Raw genomic sequence first — 23,569 nt, 5'->3', positions numbered from 1 at the left:
AAGTATATCTGCTTTGATGGAAAAACCTCAAGGCAACCCTATCCAATTAAGAGCTGCAAAACTCTTAATTTCCCTGTGATCTTCCAGTCTTCTCTCTTATTAAACTATTTACTTTTCATGATCCCCTGTGAAAGGCAAGTTGAATATATTTGGATAACTGCACTACTCCTCTAAGGTTGCCATAACAAAATAATGTGAGGCTTAAACGACAGAAATTTATTTTCTCACAATTCTAGAGACTGGAAGTCTAAGACCAAGGTGTTGGCAGAGTCAGTTTTTTCCTGCAGCCTCTCTCCTTGACCATCTCCTCACTGTGTCCTCACATGGCCTTTTCTTTGTGTATGCACATCCCTGTGTCTCTTCTTATAAGAATATCAGTCCTATTTGATTAGGACTCCATCCTTATAATCTCATTTAACCTTAATTGCCTCTTTTTTTCTATTGGGGTATAGTCGATTTAAAATATGATATTAGTTTTAAGTGTATTCAGTATTTTTACAGATTGTACTCCATTAAAAGTTATAACAAGACAATGGCTGCAATCCCCTGTGCTAGTAAATATATCTCAGTTACTTACCTATTTTGTACATAGTAATTTATATCCCTTAATCCCATATCCCTATCTTGCCCCTCCCTCATTTTCTCTCCCCAGTGGTGTCCGCTTGTTTTCTGTATCTATGAGTCCATTTCTGTTTTGCTATATACATTCATTTCTTTTATTTTTTTAGACTGCATATATCAGTGATATCATACAGTATTCTTTGCCTGACTTATTTCACTAAGCATAATATTCTCTAGGTCCATCCACACTGCTGCAAATGGCAGGATTTAATTATTTTTGGGGGCTAAGTAATGTTCCATTATATATATACACCACATCTTCTTTATCCATTTGTCTGTTGATGGACAGACATTTGGGCTCCTTCTACATCTTGCTACTGTGAACGTTGGGATGCATGTATCTTTTGGAATTAGAGTCTTATCTTTTTCTGAATGTATACCCAGGAGTGGAATTGCTGGATCATATGGTAGTTCTATTTTTAGTTTTATAAGTAATCTCTATACTGTTTTCCATAGTAACTGCACCCATTCTCATTCCCACCAATGGTGCATGAGGGTCTTCTTTTTCCACATATTTGTCAACACTTTTTATTTGTAGACTTTTTGATGATAGCTATTGTGACAGGTGTGGAGATGATATCTCATGAGTGTTTTGATATCATCTCTCTAATAATTGGTGATATTCAGCATCTTTTCATGTGTCTGTTGGCTATCTGTATGTCTTCTTTGGAAAAATGTCCATTCATTTCTGCCCATTTTTGTATTGGGTTGTTTGTTTTTTTGGTATTGAGTTGTATGAGCTGTTTATATATATATTAGATATTAAGCCTTTGAAAGTCACATCATTTGCAAATATTTTCTCTCCCTGGGTTATTGTTTCATTTTGTCCATGGTATTCTTTGCTGTGCAAGAGATTTTAGGTTTAATTAGGTCCCTTTTTTTTTTAATCTTTTATGCTTTTGCCCTGGGAGACATATCCAAGTAAATATTGCTAAAATTAATGTCAGTGTTCTGCCTATGTTCTCGTCTAGGAGTTTTATGGTTTCAGATCTTACATTTAGATTTTTGATACATTTTGAGTTTATTTTTATATATAGTTTGAGGACATATTCTAATTTAATATTTTACATGTAGCTGTCCAGTTTTCCCAGCACCACTTATTGAAGAGACTCTCTTTTCTCCATTATATATTCTTGTCTCCTTTGTTGTAGAGTAACTGAACATAGGTGCATGGGTTTATATCTTGGCTCTCTATTCTATTTCATTAATCTGTATGTCTCTTTCTGTGCAGTACCATGCTGTTTTGATTACTGTAGCTTTGTAGTACAGTTGAAGACTGGTAAGGTGATACCTCCAGCTGTGTTCTTGTTTCTCAAGACTGCCTTTGGCAATTTGAGTCTTTTGTGGTTCTATGTGAATTTTAAGATTATTTGTTACAGTTCTTTGAAAAATGTCATGGATATTTTGATATGGATTGCATTAAATTTGTAGATTGCTTTGGGTGGTGTGGTCATTTTAACAATATTTAATTATTCCAATCCAATCCAAGAGCACAGGATATTTTTCTATTTCTTTATATCATCTTTAATTTCCTTTATCAATGTTTTATAGTTTTAAGAGTACATGTCTCCTACCACTTTTGTTAAGCTTGTTCTGAGGTATTTTATTCTACCTGATGTGATTTTAAATGGGATTTTTTTTTTACTCTTTTTTTTAATTGACATACAATCAGTTACAATGTGTCAATTTCTGGTGTACAGCACAATGTCCTAGTCATGCATATACGTACATATATTAATTAATTTCCATATTCTTTTTCATTAAAGGCTATTACAAGATATTGAACATAGTTCCCTGTGCTATACAGAAGAAACTTTTTAATCTATTTTTATATTTATTGGCTAACATCTGCAAATCTCAAACTCCCAAATTTATCCCTTCCCACCCCCTTTCCCTGGTAACTATAAGATTGTTTACTATGTTTGTGAGTCTGTTTCTGTTTTGTAGATGAGTTCATAGTGTCCTTTTTTTTTCTTTTTTCTTTTTTCTTTTAGATTCCACATATAAATGATACCATATTTTTCTTTCTCTTTCTGGCTTAATTCACTCAGAATGTCAATTACTATCTCTTTCTGATTGCTAATTATTAGTGTATAGAAAAGTCACAGATTTCTGTTATATTAATCTTGAATCCTGCAAATTTGCTGAATTAACTTATTAGTTCTAATAGTTTTTGTGTGGAAACTTTAGGGTTTTATATATAAAGTATCATGTCATCTGCAAATAGTGACAGTTTTATTTCTTCCTTTCTAATTTGGATGCCTTTTATTTCTTTTTCTTGTCTGATTGCTGTGACCAGGACTTCCAATATTATGTTAAATAGAAGTGACTCCAGTGGGTATCCTTGTTTTATTCCTGAATTTAGTAGAAATGTTTTCAGCTTTCCACTGTTGAGTATGATGTTAGCTGTGGGTTTGTCAAAAATGGCTTTTATTATGTTGAGATATATTCCCTCTATATCCACTTTGATGAGAGTTTTTATCATGAATGGATGATGAATTTTGTCAGATGCTTTTTCTTCATCTACTGAAATGATCATGTGATTTTATCTTTTTGTTAATGTGATGCTTCACATTAATTTATTTGCAAATATTGAACGATCTTTGCATCCCTGGAATAAATCCAATTTGATCATGATATATGAATTTTTAAATACATTGTTGGATTTGGTTTGCTAATATCATTTCAGGATTTTTCCATCTATATTCATTAATGATACTGGCCTGTAATTTTCTTCTTTTATACTTTCTTTGCCTGGTTTTGGTGTCAGGATAATGGTAGCCTCATAGAATGAATTTGGAAGTGTTTCTTCTCTTCAATTTTTTGGAATACTTTAAAAGGGATATGTACGAGTTCTTAATATGTTTGATAGAATTCCCCTGTGAAGCCATCTGGTCCTAGACTTTTGTTTACTAGGAGTTTGGTTTTTATTACAAATTCAATTCCACTGCTAGTGATTGATCTCTTCAAGTTGTCTGTTTCTTCTTGATGCAGTCTTGGAAGATTGTATGTTTCTAGAAATTTATCCATCTCTTTTAGGTTGTCCAGTTTGTTGGCATATACTGTTTGCAGTATTCTCTTATGATTGTTTGTATCTTTGTGATATAAGTTGTTATTTCTCTTCTTTAATTTCTTATTTTGTTTCTTTTGGTTTTCTTTCTTTTCTTCTTGAATAGAATGGCTAAAGGTTTATCAATTTAATTTATCTTTTCAAAAAATTAGCTCTTTGATTTATTGAAATTTGATTTTTTTACCTCTATTTTAATTACCTCCTTTCTGATCTTTATTATTTCCTTCCTTATGCTGACTTTGGGATTTGTTTTTTCTCCTTTTTCTAATTCCTTTAGGTGGTACCTTCGGTTGTTTGAGATTTTTCTTGTCTCTGGAGGAAGGCCTATGTCACTCTAAACTTCCTTCTTAGAACCACTTTTGATCCATCCTGCAGATTTTGAAGTGTTGTTTTTCCATTTGCTTTTACCTCAAGGTATTTTCTGATTTCCTCTTTGATTTCTTCATTGACCTATTGGTTTTTTGGTAGCATTTTTGCTTAGGCTCCACATGATTTTTATGTTCCCAGTGTTTTTCCTGTAATTGATTTCTAGTTTCATACTGTTATGGTCAGAAAGATGCTTGATATAATTTCTATTCTCTTAAATTTATTGAGACTTGTTTTGTGGATTAGCGACTGATCTATCCTGGAGAATATTCCGTGTGAACCTGAAAACAATGTATTTGGCTGTTTTTGACAGAATGTCCAGTAGATATCTATTAAGTCCAATTGATCTATTGTGTCATTTAAGAGCACTGCTGCCTTAAGTGTAGTGTTGCAGTCCCCTACTATTATTGTATCATTTTCTGTATCTTCTTTTATGTCAGTTAGTAAATGCTTTGTATATGCAGGTGCTCCTGTATTGGGTGCATATATGTTAATGAGTGTAATATCCTCTTCTTGTATTGATCTCTTTTCCAATATATGATGCTCTCATTTGTCTTTTGTTATACTCTTTGTTTTAAAGTCTATCTTATCTGATATGAGTGTTGCTAACCCTGCTTTCTTGTCATTTCTGCTTGCAAGAAATATCTGTTTCCATCCCCTAACTTTCAGTCTGTGTGCATTTAGCTCTGAAGTCAGTCTCTTCTAAGCAGCATATAGAAACGTATTGTTGTTTTATTCAGTCAGCTACTCTATGTCTTTTGATTGGAGAATTTAGTTCATTGACTTTTAAAATAATTACTGATAGGTATGTGCTTATTGTCATTTTATCACTTGATTTCCAGTGGTTTTTGTAGTTCTCCTTTGTTTGTTTATTATTCTTTTTATTTCTTCCCTTTTTGGTTGATGCTTTTCTTTAACAGTCCATTTATGTTCCTTTGCTTTTAGTTTTTGTGTATCTATTGTAAAGTTTTGATTTATAGTTACCATGGGGTTCATTATGTTGACCTATAACTATATCTACTTGTTTTAAGCTGATAGTCATTAATCTCAAACACATTCTAAAACATCTGCATTTTTGACTACCCATCCCCACATTTTTGGTTTTGATGTCTTATTTCATACCTTCATGTTTATCTCTTAAATTTTTATTGTAGTTATAGTTGCTTTTACAATTTTGTGTCTTTTATTCTTTGTACAGGCTTTATTAAGTGGTTGATCCTCAGGCCTTACTATTTATTTGTTTTTCCTAATGGAATTTTTCCCTTTCTTATAAATTCTTACTTCTTTTCTACTTAGAGAATACCTTCAACTTTTCTTTTAGGGTAGGTTTAGTACTGATGAACTCCTAGTTTTTGCATGTCTGAGAAGTTCTTTCCTTTTCCCTCCATTCTAGTTGATAATCTTTCTGGCTAGAGTATCCTGGGCTGTAGGGTGTTTTTTTCACCCCAGCAGTTTGAATATATCATGCCACTCTATTCTGGTCTGCAAAGTTTCAATAAAGAAATCAGCTGAGAGTCTTATGGGAATTCCCTGGTAACTGACTCTGTTTTTTTCTCCCTGCCTTCAGAATTCTCTTTGTCTTCAAACTTGCCGTTTTCATTATATGTCTTGGTGTTGGTCTATTTGGGTTCATCTTGTTTAGGACCCTTTGTGCTTCTTGTACCTAGAAATATGTCCCCTTATTCATGTTTGGGAAGTTTTCAGCCATATTTTCCTCAAATACATTTTTTAGTCCTCTTCTCTGTCTTCTCCTTCTGGGACCCCTATAATGCAAATGTTGGTACACTTAATATTATTACAGAGTTTTTTTTAATTGCTTTCATTTTTCTAAAATTTGTTTCTCTTTTTGTTGTTCTGATTTTTTAATTTCCATTATTCTATCTTCCAGATGACTTAAGCATTCTGCCATATCACTTAATCTTTTATTCATTCCTTCTAGTGTATTTTTTATTCCAGCTATTGAATTCTTCATTTCTGATTGGGTCTTCTTTATATTTTCTAGTTCCTTGCTGAAATGCTAATTGTTTACATTAGTTATTTTTCCTAATTCAGTTAACATTTTTATTACCAATGTTTTGAATTCTTTATCTAGTAAATTGTTTATTTCTGTTTCATTATTTATTTTTTCAGAGGTTTTTCTCTTGCTCTTTCAATTGGTAGTAGTTCTTCTGTCTTTTTATTTTGCCTCTATGAATTTAGGAGAAACAGTTACCTATTGCATTCTTGAAGGTTTGTTCTTATGTGGGAACGCTCCTATACAGACCATATGTGCCTAATGCCTTTGGTGGGATAGCTGGATTTGACTCGGATACCAGTTACATTTTTTCTCAGGGTGTGCTGTCAGCTATCATCTTGGTAGGGTATGAGGCTGGAGATGAAGGGTCTATAGCTGGTTCTGGGTGTGAAGCAGGACTTCCCCTCTGCTCAGCTTCCATCATCACCCTACTGGGGGCAGGGGTCTGATCCCAAGTTTCTGGAGTAGAAGTTTGGGGTTTGGGGCCCTGCTGACTTTGTTCCCCTTAAGTGTGTGTTTTTCCCTCTCCCCACACTGAGACCCTTGCCCTAGAGTAGGGGAGTGCTGAAGCAAAGGGGGGCCTGTACAGGCACTCAGGTCATGTTGGGCACAGACAGAGGTCTAAGCTAACTCTGATGCCCTGCCTGTGTAGGTGCCCACACTTTTTTCCCTCAGTCTGCTCAGATGCAGCCTTAAGTACAAGTCTCCTTTGTCCCTCACAGTCCTTAGCTTCCGTTGTCCCTGCCCTATTGTTGGACCACTCCACAGGGCAGGAAAGGCCACATGGAGTCTCAGTTTGTATCAGGAGGGTGAGCTGTGACAGAGCAGCCACCATCAGAGATTTGGGCTGCTTCTTAGGCATTATTTGATTAAGTGCAAACAATGGCTGCCACCACACCCAGATACTGCCCTGGGATTAGGTTGTCTCTGTGACTCACAGTCAGGCCTTTTCCCTGGTCATGGCTCCCCCAGATCCAGTGTTACAGAGTGACATGAACTGAGCAGGGCCAGAGTGTTTGCTCAGGTTGGGCTGGGGTGTGGCAAAGTGGTTTCGGGAAACCCAGCAGCTCCTAGAGCAACCTCTCTCTGCCCTGCCTCAAGCAAGCATGCAAGCCATCATGCACGTGCTCCTCACTGGCAGAGTCCAGGCTTCCCACCACCCTTCTGTTAGTCCCAGGGGTGCTCCAGTCATCCAAGAGGTCTTGTCTTCCTCTTGTAAGACTCAGGACTGTGGGAGGCTGCAGATCTGTGGCTTAAACCACTCACTCCCCAGGGTGGATGTCAACTGGTATACTCTCGCTTTTCCTCTCAGTCCCTCCTAGGGACACAGGTTCCAACCCTGTCACTTTTCTTCCCTTCCTACCTAATTACATGTGTAATTTTCTTACAGTCTTAATTTTACAGGAGTCCTTCTGCCAGTTTCCAGTTAGTTTTCAGTGACAATTCTTCCACACGTAGATGCTTTTTTTTATGTGTTTATGGGGGGAGGTAAGCTCCACATCATCTTACTCTGCCATCTTGGTCAATTTTCTTTTAATTGCCTCTTTAAAGCATGGTCTCAAAATACAGTCACATTGAGGGTTAAGGTTTAAAACAGATGCCTAGGGATGGGGGCAAAATTTAGTCCATTGCAGTAACTAAACAGCTCTAAACTGTATGTACTCACTTAAGTTTGTGTCAGTTCCTTTTGTTCCGGCATGATGGTTGACATTTTCATGGGCATAACTAGCCTTGATTAATGTTAAATTCAATTTTTAAAATAATTATGAGTTATTTTTACATTAATCATTTAATGCACAAATATAGATACTATTTATTTTGGCTTGAATTGTGTCCTTCCTCCCTAAATTCGTATGTTGAAGCCCCAACACTCGGTACCTCAGAATGTAACTATTTGGAGATAGAGCCTTTAAAGAAGTAATTCAAGTTGAGTAAGGTCATTGGGGTGGGCTTTAGTCCAACATGACTAGTGTCTTTATAAGAAAAAGAAATTAGGACACAGACACGCACAGAGGGAGTATCTTGTTAAGACACATGGAGAAGCAAACCATCTACAAGCAAGGAAGAGAAGCTTCGTAAGTAAACAACCCTGCCAACACCTTGACCTCAGAATTTTGATAGAAAATAAATTTCTGTACTACCCAGTCTGTAATACTGTTTTCACAGCCCTAGCAAAGGAATAAAAGTACTTAGTTTCTATGCATTTTTTTTCTACATTTGACCCAGGCCCCCTTTCCTCTCCTGACCTGATTATTGCCTGCAAATATATCTGCTGTGGGATAGAGATTCACATCTCTGAATCAATCAGAGACTTGATGTCAACTACTCTTTGGGGTGGTTTACCCAGATGACAGCTTTGCAGAAACCCCAACTCAAGTACACCAGACCAGGTGGAAATCCTAGTGAAATTCTGTGCAATTTATCCTTTACATACTCTGTCAATTCACCCCAAATGTCCTAGTAACCCAGTAATGCCTGAGAAATCTCCCAGAAAAGCCTCAATTCCCCTGTCACTTCCCAGATAAACCCTCTCATTTAAAGTCTTGTTTTGCACGATTGACAGTGAAAGAAAATGTGAAATGCATCTTGGGAACTGAGAATCTCAATTTGACAGACTCACTTATGTCTTCGCTATTTCCTTTGACTGGAGTTGTGAATTGCCTCTTCTCTGTGCCTAACTGCCCTTCCTCTTTTTAAAATGAGTGTCTGAAAAAAAAAAAAGAATATCATACAGACAATAATGTTACTAAATCATAAGTGTACAGGTGGGTGGATTGACCATTTAAGTCAATACACATTGAATTACTGCCAGTATCAAAGCCCTCCTTGTGTCGCATACCTATCACTATTCCAATCCTCCTATCTAACACTGTAGGTTAGTCTTACCTGTTTTTGTAATTTTCATCAATTAACTCATAACATATGTATTTTCTTGTCACTGACATTTTTGGATCAGCATTATATTTGTGAAATTCATTCATATTGTTGCATATAGGGACACTTTTTCCTTTTTTTAATTCCCCATAGTATTTCACTGTATGAATTTCCTGCAAAGAAACTTACTCATTGGCTCATTCCACTCTTAATGGCCTTTGGGGTCATGTCTAATTTCTGGATATTATGAAGAATTGTGCTATGGGCATTTTTGCACTTGCCTTCTGCTGAATATATGCACCCATTTCTGTTGGTCATACACTCCTGAATGGAGCTGCTGGTTCAAAGGCTGTGCATATATTCAAGTTTAACAGAGGCTCATGAACAGTTTTACAGTGTAATTTTACCAATGTGGATATCTTCTTTCCAAATAGCTTTGATAATCCTGTTTCCCATTTTCCTGTTAGGTTGTCTGTCTGTTATTAATTTCTAGGAACTTTTGTCCATAACATGTGTTATCAGTTAAATGCATTTCCAATGTCCAGTCATCCTCTGGCTTGCATTTTCTTTCTCTTAATGGTATGTTTTGACCAAAAGAAGTTTTTCATTTTAATGGAGTCCAATTTATCAATCATTTCCTTTGTGGCTAGTGCTGTTTTTCCATTTTATAAACATTTATTTGCCTATCACAACATCATAAAGCTATTCTTCTATGTTACATTCCAAATATTTTCTAGTTTTACATTTCACATTTAGAGGTCAGAAACTCCTGTTAAAGATCACCAGGAACAAACCAATAGCCTAGCCAAATCAGATTTATTGACTCGCCAGAAAGGAAGGGCATTTTAGAAGGCCTGTGGAGTGTCATTTGACAAGATGGAAAAGGGAAGTGTCTTTTAGGGTCTGGCTTACTGCTGACAGATTCTGAAGACAGTCTGAAGTTAGCATGGATCAGTTCCAGAGTGTATGCTCTTTTTGAAGTTAGATTAGAAGCACAGATTAATAAGGATTTGGTCACTGGCAGGAAATGAGAGAAGTATAGCATTTGGGTTATTCTAGTAACAAATAATAGAAAATCTGGCCTGCGGATGTCAATAGTAAGAAAGTAGCAATCACACAAAGAGGTGATCCTTAGGGCATGTTACAGTTATTGCATGACCTTGAAAGAAACAATGTTTCCTTTTAACCACAGCTGACTTTATCATGTCTGTCCTCCCAGCTTGATTAACAACAGAGCTGCCATTTTTTGATACTCATTTGGTTCAACACCATTTGTTGAAGGGAAATTTCTCACCCCACTATTCTGATGTGTTATCCTTGAAGTAAATCAGGTGAATTTATGTGAGTCTGTTTCTGGGCTCTAGATTCTTTATTTTGTTTCACTGGTCTATTCTTACAGAAAAAAGTACCACATCATCCTAATTACTATACCTTTTTAATAAGGCATGTTTTTCTTTCTCAACATTATTTACTATTCTTGACCCTTTTCAAATACATACAAATTTATAATCACCTTATCAACTTCCAAAAGCAACTGGCTGTGGTTTTAATTAGAGTTGCTTTGCATCTATACATTGTTCTAAGGAAAGGCAATATTGGACTAAAACTAGATAGGCTGTATACTGCCAGTAATTGGATCCATAGTAATCAGGTTGAATTGTTGACTCATCATCATTTTGCTATTGTGCTGGATCTGACAGTTGAGTAGAGTCTGTTTATTAGTGGGAATGCCAACTAATATGATGTTGGAATTACCAGTTCAAATTGAAGATGATGATTTTAAATCAAGTGTCATGCAGTACAGAAAACCCATAATAAGACAATAATGTAGAATATGTATAAAGAGTATGAAAATAGAGGACACTAGCAGAAAGATTAAAAAAAAAAAAACCAGGAAACTTAACTCTGAAAAAAGTGGCCATCTGGTTAGTTACTGAATAGGCAAACTAAGTATTTACAGATCACTTTGGATATCGCTGAATCAGAAGAATTAGTGCCAAGCATCCAGCTGAATTGATTGGTAGAAGTTAGAATCTTATCTGGTATCTGGTAGAATTATATGATCTTTCTTTTCAGTTCTCTTCTGATTTTCTGAAATGTTATATCCTACCATTTTTCCTTTAAATTCATTCTTTCTATATTTAACTTTCATTCCTACTCACTTCCATAAGAAATCTCTATCTATCCCTAACTGCTGGTATAATTTTTTATCAGTGTTCTACTGGGAATCCTGAATCACCCATGAGAATTCTCACTAGGACAAAGATAATAAACAACATTCAGAGCTTTGGAATGACCCAAAGTCTCTGCCTTATGTTAATGTTACTTCAGGTCCTGATACCAGTTAATCCTACATGCTTGTCTTGTTCATCTGTCTTCCCTATCACTGGAAATTTTTCATATCAAAAAAGTATTATAGTTTAATGTAATATGATTTATGACAAATAACAAAAATTAAAATCACTCATGACCCTGATTTTTTTCTTTGACTCATGAAGTTTCATGATTTGGTACCGTCCACATCTGCCCATTTTTTCATGTGGCAATATTTCTCAATATCCTCTTAGAATGAATTGTATTTTAGAAAAATTAAACCAGTTAAATTTATTCCCTTCTTTCCTTAAACACTGTCAATTTGCAGCCTTCCACCTCCAAGTCTTTCAGAAAGGAAGTTTCCTTGATCAACATAATCAATTTCTTTGATCAACCATGAATGTCAAAATTGATGTTCTTAAATTATGTAGTAAGATAGGGGTTGTTAAAGATCAGACAACAGGAAAGGATTGTTTAAATAAGTTCGGCTCCCATTTAAGGACTCAAGAGGCAGATGGTTGATTTGCCTATGATGTTTCACATAATAGTCCAAGGTGGAATAAAAGAAGAAAGCCAGCTCCTTCTGGTTCCAGTAAATTCTGGGGGGAAAAGAATCAGGACAAAAGGAGAATTAGGAGATTAGTTACTAGGATTTTTGTTACTCCTACTAAAATAAACAGACAGGCATAGAAGAGTCAGGTGGATGAAAAGATTAGTGCTATTGGCACACCAGAGAGAGACTGCAAACCTCTAGAAGAATCTCCACATGCTCCTAGTATCAACACAGATTTTGACCTATGACATTGAGATGTAAGTATGAGGCAAATAGTTTGATAAGCCTGTGACAAAGTCCCCAATTCCCTGTCGCTTTGAACAACAGGGACCCAGATGTTCTAGTGTGTCTCATCAAGGGTGCTACTTAAGGTTAATGAAACATTTTTGGCACAGCAGAAACCTGGGATTGCAATGAAGAGAGACCATCATGGACTTCAAGAACAAGGGCCAGTGTCCAGGAATATGAGTTCCACAAGTAGGTGCAGCACAGAACCCCTGACAAGGCAAATGAGGCCAGTTTTCTTTCAGCACTTAGAATTCTAAGAAGCAGCACAGATAGGATGTTGAGGATACAGTGAGACCCATGGGTATCCAAAAGGCTTCTTAAGGGTGTTTAGTGCTCTGAATGTTGCATAAACCATGTCCACCATCCTTCCAAACACACCCGGAAGACATCTGAGACAGGATCAAGAGGAGGAAGGTAGAACACTAAAAATTAAAGCAAGTATTTGAATCTTCCAAGCAGAAACTGACTGAATTGCCTGAAGAGACAGTTTTGTTATGTAAGTGGAATGAGATTGCAGGCTTGAACTCAATTTTGAGAGGGCATTAATTTTTATTGTTTCTATTCATTGCTATCCAATAGAACTAGTGACAGGTCTTGCCAGAAAAATCAAGTCAGTTATATATAATAAAGAAGTGACATTGGATTTTCATATCTGAGAGTACTTTTGGAACACTACTAGATAATTAAATATGTCTATAACATTATTTCTTATAGTCACGCAAAATTTAAATATATTGGATAGTGATAATTAAGCCAACACTTTACTTGCTAATCATTTATGCTTTGTCCTTGGAGATATATATATATATACACTATATATATAGTATATATATATATATATATATACTATATATATATATAGTGTACTGTCTTCTAACTGCTCCCAGCTCACAAGATGGAAGCCCATATTCAGAAGAGAAAGAGGGCAACACACAACTCACAACATGAAGCATAGTCAAAAGAATGAGGGAGAACAAGAGAACAGGACCATTTGAATACCTGAATGTAGTCATGCTCAAAATTAAACCTCATAGTCTTCCCCCATTACACATATTGATAAATTTCCTGTTTTACATGAGCTATTTTATGTTGGGTTGTTACCACATACGTTCAAAACAATCCTCAAAAAGATGCTTTCTTTTTAATGTCTAAGATCTCTCAACATAGTGAGGATGCATGTCAAATTTACTAACTCTTGACTTTTACATCTGTTGTAAAGATTGACACCAGGTTTGGTGTCATTTTTATGTACAGATATTTTAAAACCATATATATCATATGACAATCTTCTCTTCTTGATTTCTTCTCTGTTTGGAAAGTCAGAAATGCCTTCCTCAACAGATGCCAAATATGTATACAACTATAGTTGTTTCATTTATTTTGTTATTTTGTTACAACTAATGAAATATTTAATTCTTTTAAAGAAAATTCAAAACATCATACAATTTCATTCACTACTTCAACATATATTTTAAAAATAAGAACTTTAAAAATATAACCACAATCCAGTACCACACCTAAAAATCACTAATAATCCTTTAAAGTGATATAATTCCAAACAATATGAACATTTTTCCTACATGTTCAATAATTTTTATAGTTGGTTTTTCCAACCAGGGTCCAAACAGGGTTCACATATTATATTTGGTCAATATGCCTCTTATCTCATTTATCCTAGAACAGTTCCCTTTCCCTTTCTACTACTTGTTGGGGAAACCAAGTCATTTGTCTTGTTTAATTTCCCATGTTCTGCATTTGCGTGATTGCATCATCTTGTTGTATTTAACATGATTCTTTTTGTTCTGCATTTCCTGTATTCTGATAGGTAGATATAAAACTTGATCAAAATTACATCTGATTCTTTGAAAAGAGGGCTTCATATGAGGTGCTGAGCATTTCTATTACATCATATCATGCAATGTGGCATTATAGGCATATGATATCTAGTTGTTTCACTTTTATAATGTTACATTTGATGAAGTTCAGGTGTTATAGACCTGGTATATCCATTATAAAGTTACTCATCAGCCTTTCACCTTAACATTTTAGTGAATATTGCATATATTCATATGGACTTGTTATTTCAATTTTCATTTTTATGCCAAACTTCTATATTCTTATGCTTTAGTGGTGTCTCTTTAAAATAGTATATAGGCAGATTTTTTCTCTAGTCTGATCATATTTTGAATTTTAAATGGAGCATTAATTCATTTATAACTACTAAAATTACTGACACATTTGAGTTTAAATGAACTATATTATGTTGTGTTTTCTATTTGTGTTATCTATCCTTTTTTTTTACTTTACTTCTTGCCTTGTTTTGTACTAATTTTATTATCATTCCATTTTTTTCTCTAGTAGTTGTAAAATTTTATTTTCTGTTTTTATTTTTTATAGGTAACCTAGAGATTACATACGTCTACCTAGTGAATTAAAACTACCTACCTAGTATAATTAAAACAACAAAAACCTTAGAACACTTCCACTCAATTTAACTGCCTCCCAAGGCATTTGTCATTTTTCTAACTTATTTTAATGCTCTTTTTAAATACCCAAGGATGTTGTTATTGTAGTTGTTTTATGTAGTCAGTGCTTATTTAGAAAAATCCCAGTTTTCATTGCCTATAAAAGTCTTTGTTTCCCCTCACTTTTGAAATATATTCACTTAGTATAGAATTGTGCTTTGGCAGCTGTTTACTTTCAGCATAATGAAGATGTCATTCTACTGTCTTCTGAACACTGCTGTAGTTGAAAAGTCAGATTTCTAGTTAACTGTACTTTTTCATGGCAATCTGACATTTTTCTCTAGTTGCTTTTAAGAATTCTCTTCATTCTTGGTGTTATGAAATTTTATTAGAATATATCTAATGATAATTTCTTTATATTTATAATGCATATGCAACTTACTCAGTATCTTAAAATTTCTAAAAATATCTGAACCCTACTCTCTTCAAATGGTTCTAAGTATATTAAGGTATATTTAAGATATATATGATTATCTATATGATATATATATTCATTACTGAAGTTATTTTCTGAAATATTTATATAGTCATTACTGAGAATGGAAGTCACAAATATTTATTCCAATTTTGACTTTTTGCCTCTTGTACTTTCTCTTAATTTTCTCTTTGTAAACCCAAATTTAAATATCAGACCTTCTCTTTCTATCTTCCATTTTTAGCCTCTTTTTCATATTTTCCATCTCATATCTTTAACTATATTCTCAATAAATTCTTTAAATATATCTTCTGATAATCTTTTTAGTTGTATAAGAACTGCAATTTGCTGTTTAACCCCTCTGCTGGGGATTTATTATTATACTGACTATATAGTTTTACGTTTCTGGAACTTTCATTTTTACCAAGTATGTCGATTGTTTTTTGACAGGTTCTTATTGAGTGATCTTTGTAAGTTCATTCTTGATCTCTTTAAACATTTTGTGCATAACTATTCTATACTTTGTGTCTGACAGTGTATATATTTGCAGTCCATGGGGTTCTACATATGTTGTTTCTTCTTTTTGCTCATTGAAAACCATAACTTGCCTTCTCAGGTGTTTCCTCTTCTTTCAGAGATCATGCTTACTTTTTAATTTTTAATGTGGTAAAATACACATAACATAAAATTTGCCATTTTAACCATTTTAAATTATACTATATACATTCAGTGTTGTGCAACCATCACCACTATCTATTTCCAGAACTTTTTCCATCACACCAAAGAAAAACCCTATGCCCATTAAGCAATAACCCCCTATTTCCTCTCCCAACAACTTATGTTAATCTCTAATATAATTTCTTTCTTGTGAATTTGTTTATTCTAGATATTTAATTTTTTTCCCTTTGTGTCTGGCTTATTTTACTTCATATGTTTTCAAGGTTGGTCCATGTTGTAGCATGTATCAGAATTTCATTCTTTTAATGGCTGGATAATATTCCATTGTATGAATATGTCACATCTTTTCCCATTCATCTGTTGATGGACACTAGGGCTGTTTCCATCTATTGACTACTGTGAATAATGTTGCTATGACCATTTCTGTACAAGTATTTGTTTGAATCCTTTATGGTAATTCTATGTTTAGCTTTTAGGGAACACTCAGTTTTCCACAGAGGCTGTACCATTTTGCATTCCTACTAGCAATATACAAAGATTCCAATATTTCCACATTTTTGCTAATTCCTGTTATTTTAGTTATTTTTAATAGTCATTCTAGTATGTGGGAAGTATATATTGCATTGCACTTTTTCAAAAATTGAGGTATAGTTGATTTACAGTATTATATAATTTTCAGGTATACAACACAGTGATGCACAATTTTTAAATATTATATTCTATTTATAGTTATTATAAAATATTGACTGCATTCCCTGTGCTGTACAGTATATCCTTGTAGCTTATTTATTTTATACATCATAGTTTGTACTTCTTAATCCCTTACCATTATCATTGTCCCTTCCCTCTTCCCTCTCCCCATTGGTAACCACTAGTTTTGTTTTCTGTGTCTGTGAGTCTGTTTCTTTTTTATTATATTCACGTTTGTTTTAATTTTTAGACTTCACATATAAATTATAACATACAGTATTTTTCTTTCTGTGCCTGAGTCATTTCACTAAACCTAATACCCTCCAAGTCCATCCATGTTGTTGCAAATGGCAAAATTTTGTTCTTTTTATGGCTGAGTTGTATTGCATTTTAATATATATACCAAGTCTTCTTTATCCAATCATCTGTTGATGGAGACTTAGATTGCTTCCATGTCTTGATTATTGTAAATAATGCTGCTATGAACATTGAGGTGCATGTATCTCTTTAAAGTTTTCCTTTTCTTCAGATACATACCCAGGAGTGGAATTGCTGAATCATATACTGGTTATATTTTTAGTTTTATGAGGAAAGTCCATACTGTTTTTACACTGGCTACACCAATGTACATTTCTACCAACAATGTACAAGGGTTCCCTTTTCTTCACATCTTTGCCGGCATTTGTTATTTGTGGTCATTTTGAAGATTGCAGTTTTGACAGGTATGAGGCAATATCTCATAGTGGTTTTGATTTACATTTCTCTGATGATTAGCAATGTTGAGCATATTTTCATGTGCCTGTTAGCCATCTATGTCTTTCTAGGAAAATGTTTATTCAGGTCTTCTGCTCATTTTTTAATCGAGTTTTTTTTTCTTTTATATTGAGTTGTATGAATGGTTCATGTATTTTGGATATTAACCCCTTATCAATTATATCATTTGCAAATATTTTCTCCCATTCAGTAGGTTGTCTTTTCATTTTGTCAATGATTTACTTTGATATGCAAAAACTTTTAAGTTTAACTAGGTCATTTGTTTACTTTTGCTTTGTTTCCTTTGCTTTAGTAGACAGATCAAAAAAAATATTGCTATGATTTATGTCAGCAAGTGCTCTGCCTATGTTTTCTTCTAAGGGTATTATGGTTTCTGGTCTTACATTTAGGCTTTTAATCCACTTTGATTATTTTTACACATAGTGTGAGAAAGTGTTCTAATTTCATTCTTTTACATACAGTTTTCCAGTTTTCCCAGCACCACTTATTGAAGAAAGTGTTCTAATTTCATTCTTTTACATACAGTTTTCCAGTTTTCCCAGCACCACTTATTGAAGAAACTTTTCTCCATTATATATTCTTGCCTCCTTTGTAGTAGATTAATTGACCATAAGTGGGTAGATTTCTCTCTGGGCTCTCAATTTTGTTCCATTGATCTATGTATCTGTTTTTGTGCCAGTACCATACTGTTTTGATTACTATAGCTTTGTAGTACAGTCTGAAGTCAGGGAGTGTGATACCTCCAGCTGTGTTCTTCATTCTCAAGATTGTTTTGGCCATTTGGAGTCTTTTGTGTTTCCATACAAATTTTAAAATGATTTGTTCTAGTTTTGTGAAAAATGCTATTGGCAGTTTGATATGGATTGAATTGAATTTGTAGATTGCTTGGATAATATAGTCATTTAAACAATATTAATTTTTCCAATCCATGAACATGGTATATCTTTCCATCTGTTTGTGTCATCTTCAATTTCTTTCATCAGTTTCTTTTAGTTTTCCAAGTACATGTTTTTTTTAACTCCTTAGGTAAGTTTTTTGTAAGTTTTTTTTTTTTTGGTACAATTGTAAATGGGATTGTTTCCTTAATTTCTCTTTCTGATAGTTTGTTGTTAGTGTGTAGAAATGCAACAAATTTCTGTATATTAATTTTGTATCCTGCAAATTTACCAAATTCTTTGATAAACTCCAGTAGTTTTTTGGTAGCGTCTTTAGGATTTTCTATGTATATCATCATGTTATCTGCAAACAGTGACAGTTTTACTTTTTCCTTTCCAGTTTGAATTCCTTTTATTTCTTTTTCTTGTTTGTTGCTGTGGTGCATTACAGTTTTTATTTATATTTCCTAATGACTAATGATGTTAAGTATATTTTTATATGCTTATAGGCCATTTGTATATCTTCTTTGGAAAAATGTCTATTGAAGTCCTTTGCCTATGTTTTAATTGACATATTTTTTGTTGGTTTTGAGTTTAGGGGTTCTTTATATATTCTGGATATTAAATTATTATCAGATACATGATTGCAAATATCCTCCCATTATATGGGTTGTTTTTTCCCCTTTCTTGATAGTATGATTTGATTTACAAATTTCTTAATTTTATTGAATTCCAGTTTATCTATTTCTCTTTTACTGCCTTTGTTCTAAATGTCATATTTAAGAAAACATTGCCAAATGAAAGATTATCACAATTTGCTCCCTCTGTTTTCTTCTAAGAGTTTAGCATTTCAGGTCTTAAATATAGGCCTTTAATCCATTTTGAGTTATTTTTGTATGTGATATAAAGTACTTATTCAATTTTATTCTTTTACATTTGAATATCAATTTTACCAGCACCATTTGTTGAACAGTGTTCTTTCCACATTGAACTGTCTTGTCACTGTGTTGTAATTCAATTAACCGTATCTGTGAGCATTTATTTGTGTTGTAAATCAATTAACCATTATCTGTGAGGATTTATTTTTGGGTTCTCAATTCTATTCCACTGGTCTTTATGTATATCCTTATGCAAGTACTACACTGTCTTCATTACTGCAACTGTGAAGTAACGTAACTTTATATCTCAAGGAACTAGAAAAAGAAGAAGAAACGTAGCCTAAAGTTACCACAAGGAAGGAAATAACAAGGATCAGAATAGAAATAAATGAATTAGAGACCAGAAAAAAATACTAAAAAGACAAAAACTAAGAGCTGATTTTTTTGAAAAGATAAACAAAACTAACCAACCTTTGACCAGACTTAGAAAAAAGAGAGAAGATTCAAATAAATAAAAGCAGAAATAAAAGAGGAGAGAATACAACTGGTACCACAGAATTACAAATCATCATAGGAGACTACTATGAATAATTATACATCAACACATTGGATAAGCTTGAAGAATTGGATAAATTCCTAGACGTAAAGCCAAGTAAAACTGAATCACAGACAATTAGAAAGTCTGAAGAGAACAAAAATGAGTAAGGAGACTGAGTCAGTAATCAAAAACCTCCTAACAAAGAAAAGCCCAGGGCCAAATGGTTTCAAAAGTTAGGTTGATTATTTTAGATCTTTCTTTTTTTAATGTTACACATTTATCACTAGAAGCTTTCCACTTGGACTGCTTTTGCTGCATCCCGTAAGTTTTGGTATGTTGTGTTTCCAATTTTGTTTGTTTCAAGATTTTTTAATTTCCCTTTTGATTTACTTTTTGGCCCATTGGTTGTTCAAGATTGTATTGTTTAATTTCCACACATTTATGGATTTTTCATTTTTCCTCCTGTTATTCATTTCTGGTTTCATACCATTGTGGTTGGAAAAAGATACTTGATATGATTTATGATAATGATTTTCTTAAATTTGCTGTAACTTGTTTTGTGAGCTAACATATATTATCCTGAAGAATGTTCTATGTGTACTTGAGAAGAATGCATATTACGCTAATGTTGGATTGAATGTTCTGTATATCTCTGTTAGGTCATTTGATCTATAGTGTTATTACAGGTCCATTTTTCCTTATTGATTTTCTATGTGGATGATCTAGCCACTGTTGAAAGTGGGTGTTAAAGTTCCCCATGACTGTGGAAGCTGGGCATTAACTCACAAATTTTTGTTTCCCCAGTGGTAGAAATCACAGGGCAAAAAGTTTCTCTTGGCACTGAACTTTGTCAGCTTGAGGAAGGGTGTTAACATGGGAAAGTGAAACTGTTCCTCTTACCCTCTTCAATGTATCCAATCTCAGAATTTTTTTTCTTCAACTGTGTGCTGGAACTTCTCTGCTAGACTCCCAGACTTCCACAAAGCCACTGTCATATGTAGGTAATTGTCAAAGTTGTTGTTCTTTCTTTGGGGGAGGTGGGGTGGAGAAAACAGAAAACTCCTATTCTGTCATTTTGATGATGTCAAACTTTGTAATATATTTTCAAATCAGGAAGTTTGATGCCTCTAGCTTTTTGTTCTTTCTCAGATTACTTTTGCTGTTCAGAGTCTTTTTCAGTTACATACAGATTTTAGGAATTTTTTTATATTTCTTAACAAAATGCCATTGGGATTTTGATGGCGCTAGCATTGATTCTGTAGATCACATTGGCTTAGTATGGACATTTAAACAATATTGAATCTTCCAAACCATGAACATGGGTTATCATTCCAGTTATTTCTGTATTTAATTTCTTTCATCAGTTTTTTGTAGTTTTCACCTTCTTAGTTAAGTTTATTCCCAAGTATTTTGTTATCCTTATATTATCATAAATGGGATGCTTTTCTTAATTTCTTCCTTGGATAGTTCATTGTTAGTATATAGAAATGCAACTAATTATTACACTATTTTTTTATCCTGAAATTTTATGAAATTCATTAATTCGTTCTAAGAGCTTTTTTTGTGGAATCTATAGGATTTTCTACATATAAGATCTTATTACCTTCAAACAGAGATAATTTTACATCTTCCTTTCCAATTTGGATGCTTTTACTTATTTTCTTGCCAAAATTTCTTGCTCTGGCTATGACTTCCAGTACTATTTTGAATAGAGGTCGTGAGACTAGATATCCATGTCTTATTCCTGATCTTAGGGGGAAAGTTTCATTTATTCTCCATTTAATATGATGATAACTGTGGGCTTGTTATATATGTCCTTTATTTGGTTGAGATACAGATCTTCTATACCTAGTTTGTTGAGAGTTTTTATCACATAAGTGTTGAATGTTATCAATTTTTTCCTGTATTCATTGAGATGATCATGTGACTTTTATCCTTTTTCCTGCGAAAGTAGTGTATCACATTAATTGATTTGCATATGCTGAATCAACTTTGCATTCTAGAGATAAATCCCACTTGGTCATGTTATATGATCTTTCTAATGTCCTATTGAAATTGGTTTGCTAATATTTTCTTGTGGATTTTTGCATATATATTCATCAGGGATATTGCTCTGTCATTTTCTTTATCTAGCTTTGGTATCAGGGTAATGCTAGTCTTATAAAATATGTTTCTATGTTCCTCTTCTTCAATTTTTTAAATAGTTTGAGAATGATTGTCACTAATTCTTCTTTCAATGCTTGATAGCATTCACCACTAAAGCTATCTGGTCTTAGGCTTTTCTTTGGATTCAATATCCTTACTTGTTACTTGTCTGTTAAGATTTTTTTATTTTTCATGACTCATTCTTGGTAAGCTATATGCTTTTAAGAATTTACCCATTTTGGTGGTGGCCATTTTGTTTTAGACACTGAGCACAAGTTGGTGGCAGCTAGCCAGTGCCAGAAACAGAAGACTGGCCCAGCAGATGGAGAATAGACCCTCTGTCCAGGCAGCATTAAAACTTAAGCAAAAGAGCTTAAAGCAGCACCTGGGTAAGAGTAACATCCAGGCACATTTAGGCTGACCCATAGGGGCCCTGGCCAGGGGAGCAATCAATGGATGAGGCCTGCCCATAATCCAGAGAGCATTGCTCAGAGGAGGACTACGTGGGGGATGTGCCACAAGAACCCTACTTAGGGGCGGGATGTCGCTCTGAGGTCAAAACCTGCTCCAAGGTGGAAGAGCCATAGCTCCCAGAATGGCTTAAGAAGAGGTGGTGTTCGAGGTTGTCGAGGTCCTGGGAGAGGGGGCCTAGAGCGTGGAGCTGTGGGTCGTGGTGGAATCGGTGGTAGAGGTCGGGGTATGATAGGTCGGGGAAGAGGGGGCTTTAGAGGCCGAGGCTGAGGCCGTGGACGAGGGAGAGGTGCCCTTGCTTACCCTGTACTGACCAAGGAGCAGCTGGACAACCAATTGGTTGCATACATGTCAAAACAAAAGGACACCTGGATGCTAAGTTGGATGCCTATATGGCACAGGCAGATCCTGAAACTAATGACTGAAGCGTGACTTTCCTCCTGTGACAGACTCTTGTTAAAGTCACACATCTGTAAATAACCTTGAGATAACAGATAAGAAGAAGCCTGATTGATGCTGGAAGGACCTATCATAATAGGCGGAGTGACTTGCCACCAGTTTGTGCATTTAGTGTGTTCCTTTTACTTTTTGATACTGTGTTATATGAAACTGTTTTTTCCCTCTGACTTGGGTTTGGTTTGGTTTTGTTGTTGTTTGGGGATTTTTTCCTTCGCCCAGACTTCTCTATCAATATGAATGTGTTAGCCTTATGGCTAGGACACCCTCTTCCCACCTCTGCCTTCCCTCACCTGTCATAGTCTTTGACATTCTAACGTTTCCTCTGTTCATCTCTGTGCCCCCATGAAAAAGTCCCAGAAAGAGCCCATCAATGTTCCTTCTTAAAATCTAGATTTCTGAGATACAGTTCTGTTTTACATCTTTTTTAATAGCTTCTTAAAAGTGTTTAGAAAATCTGGAGCTCAAAAATGCATTCTGCCACGTTGATGTTTTAGTATCATAAATTAGGAACATTGACATAGCTATAGGTCCACCTAACAGGTTACACATGGTAGTAGCTCTGATTTCATTGCAGTTATTACCATGTACATTGACACCACATAACCAGTGTACTAGGTTGAGTATGTGCACTTTCTACCCTGGAATGAAATGTATAAACTTTCCTCTTGGCTTTGCATCATGTCCAAAAGGGCATTTTGGTGTTGGCTTATACCAGCAAAAGAGGGAAAAGCCATTTGGTGTGGCAGATATTTTGGAAGGGACAGGGCTGGGGAAAAGATGGCAGATGCCTGGTGGAAGGGGTCAGAGGATACTCATGCTGAAATGCTATTGTCTTTATGTTTATCTCAAACCAGTTTTGGGCTTCTCCATTCATTGGCTTTGTTTGACCCTCTTCTTACTGGAAGGTTTAATTAAGTTCAATCATATGCTGTCAACTGTTCCACTTTAAGTGGAATTTTTTGTTTCTGGTTCATTGTAACAAGAAATGGTTTTCTCAAAAAAAAAAAAAAAGAATTTACCCA

At 34.5% G+C, this 23,569-nt stretch overlaps 1 pseudogene; it reads left to right on the top strand.

Annotated features, from left to right (window-relative positions):
- The window catches only part of LOC140691784 (chromatin target of PRMT1 protein pseudogene), a 59,792-nt pseudogene extending 37,279 nt beyond the window's left edge, over window positions 1-22,513 (top strand).
- The last annotated feature ends 1,056 nt before the right edge of the window (window positions 22,514-23,569 follow it).

The sequence above is a fragment of the Vicugna pacos genome, chromosome X, assembly GCF_048564905.1.
Source record: "Vicugna pacos chromosome X, VicPac4, whole genome shotgun sequence".
NCBI classification, from domain to species: Eukaryota; Metazoa; Chordata; class Mammalia; order Artiodactyla; family Camelidae; genus Vicugna; species Vicugna pacos.
This window is presented reverse-complemented; position numbering and strand designations above follow the sequence as displayed.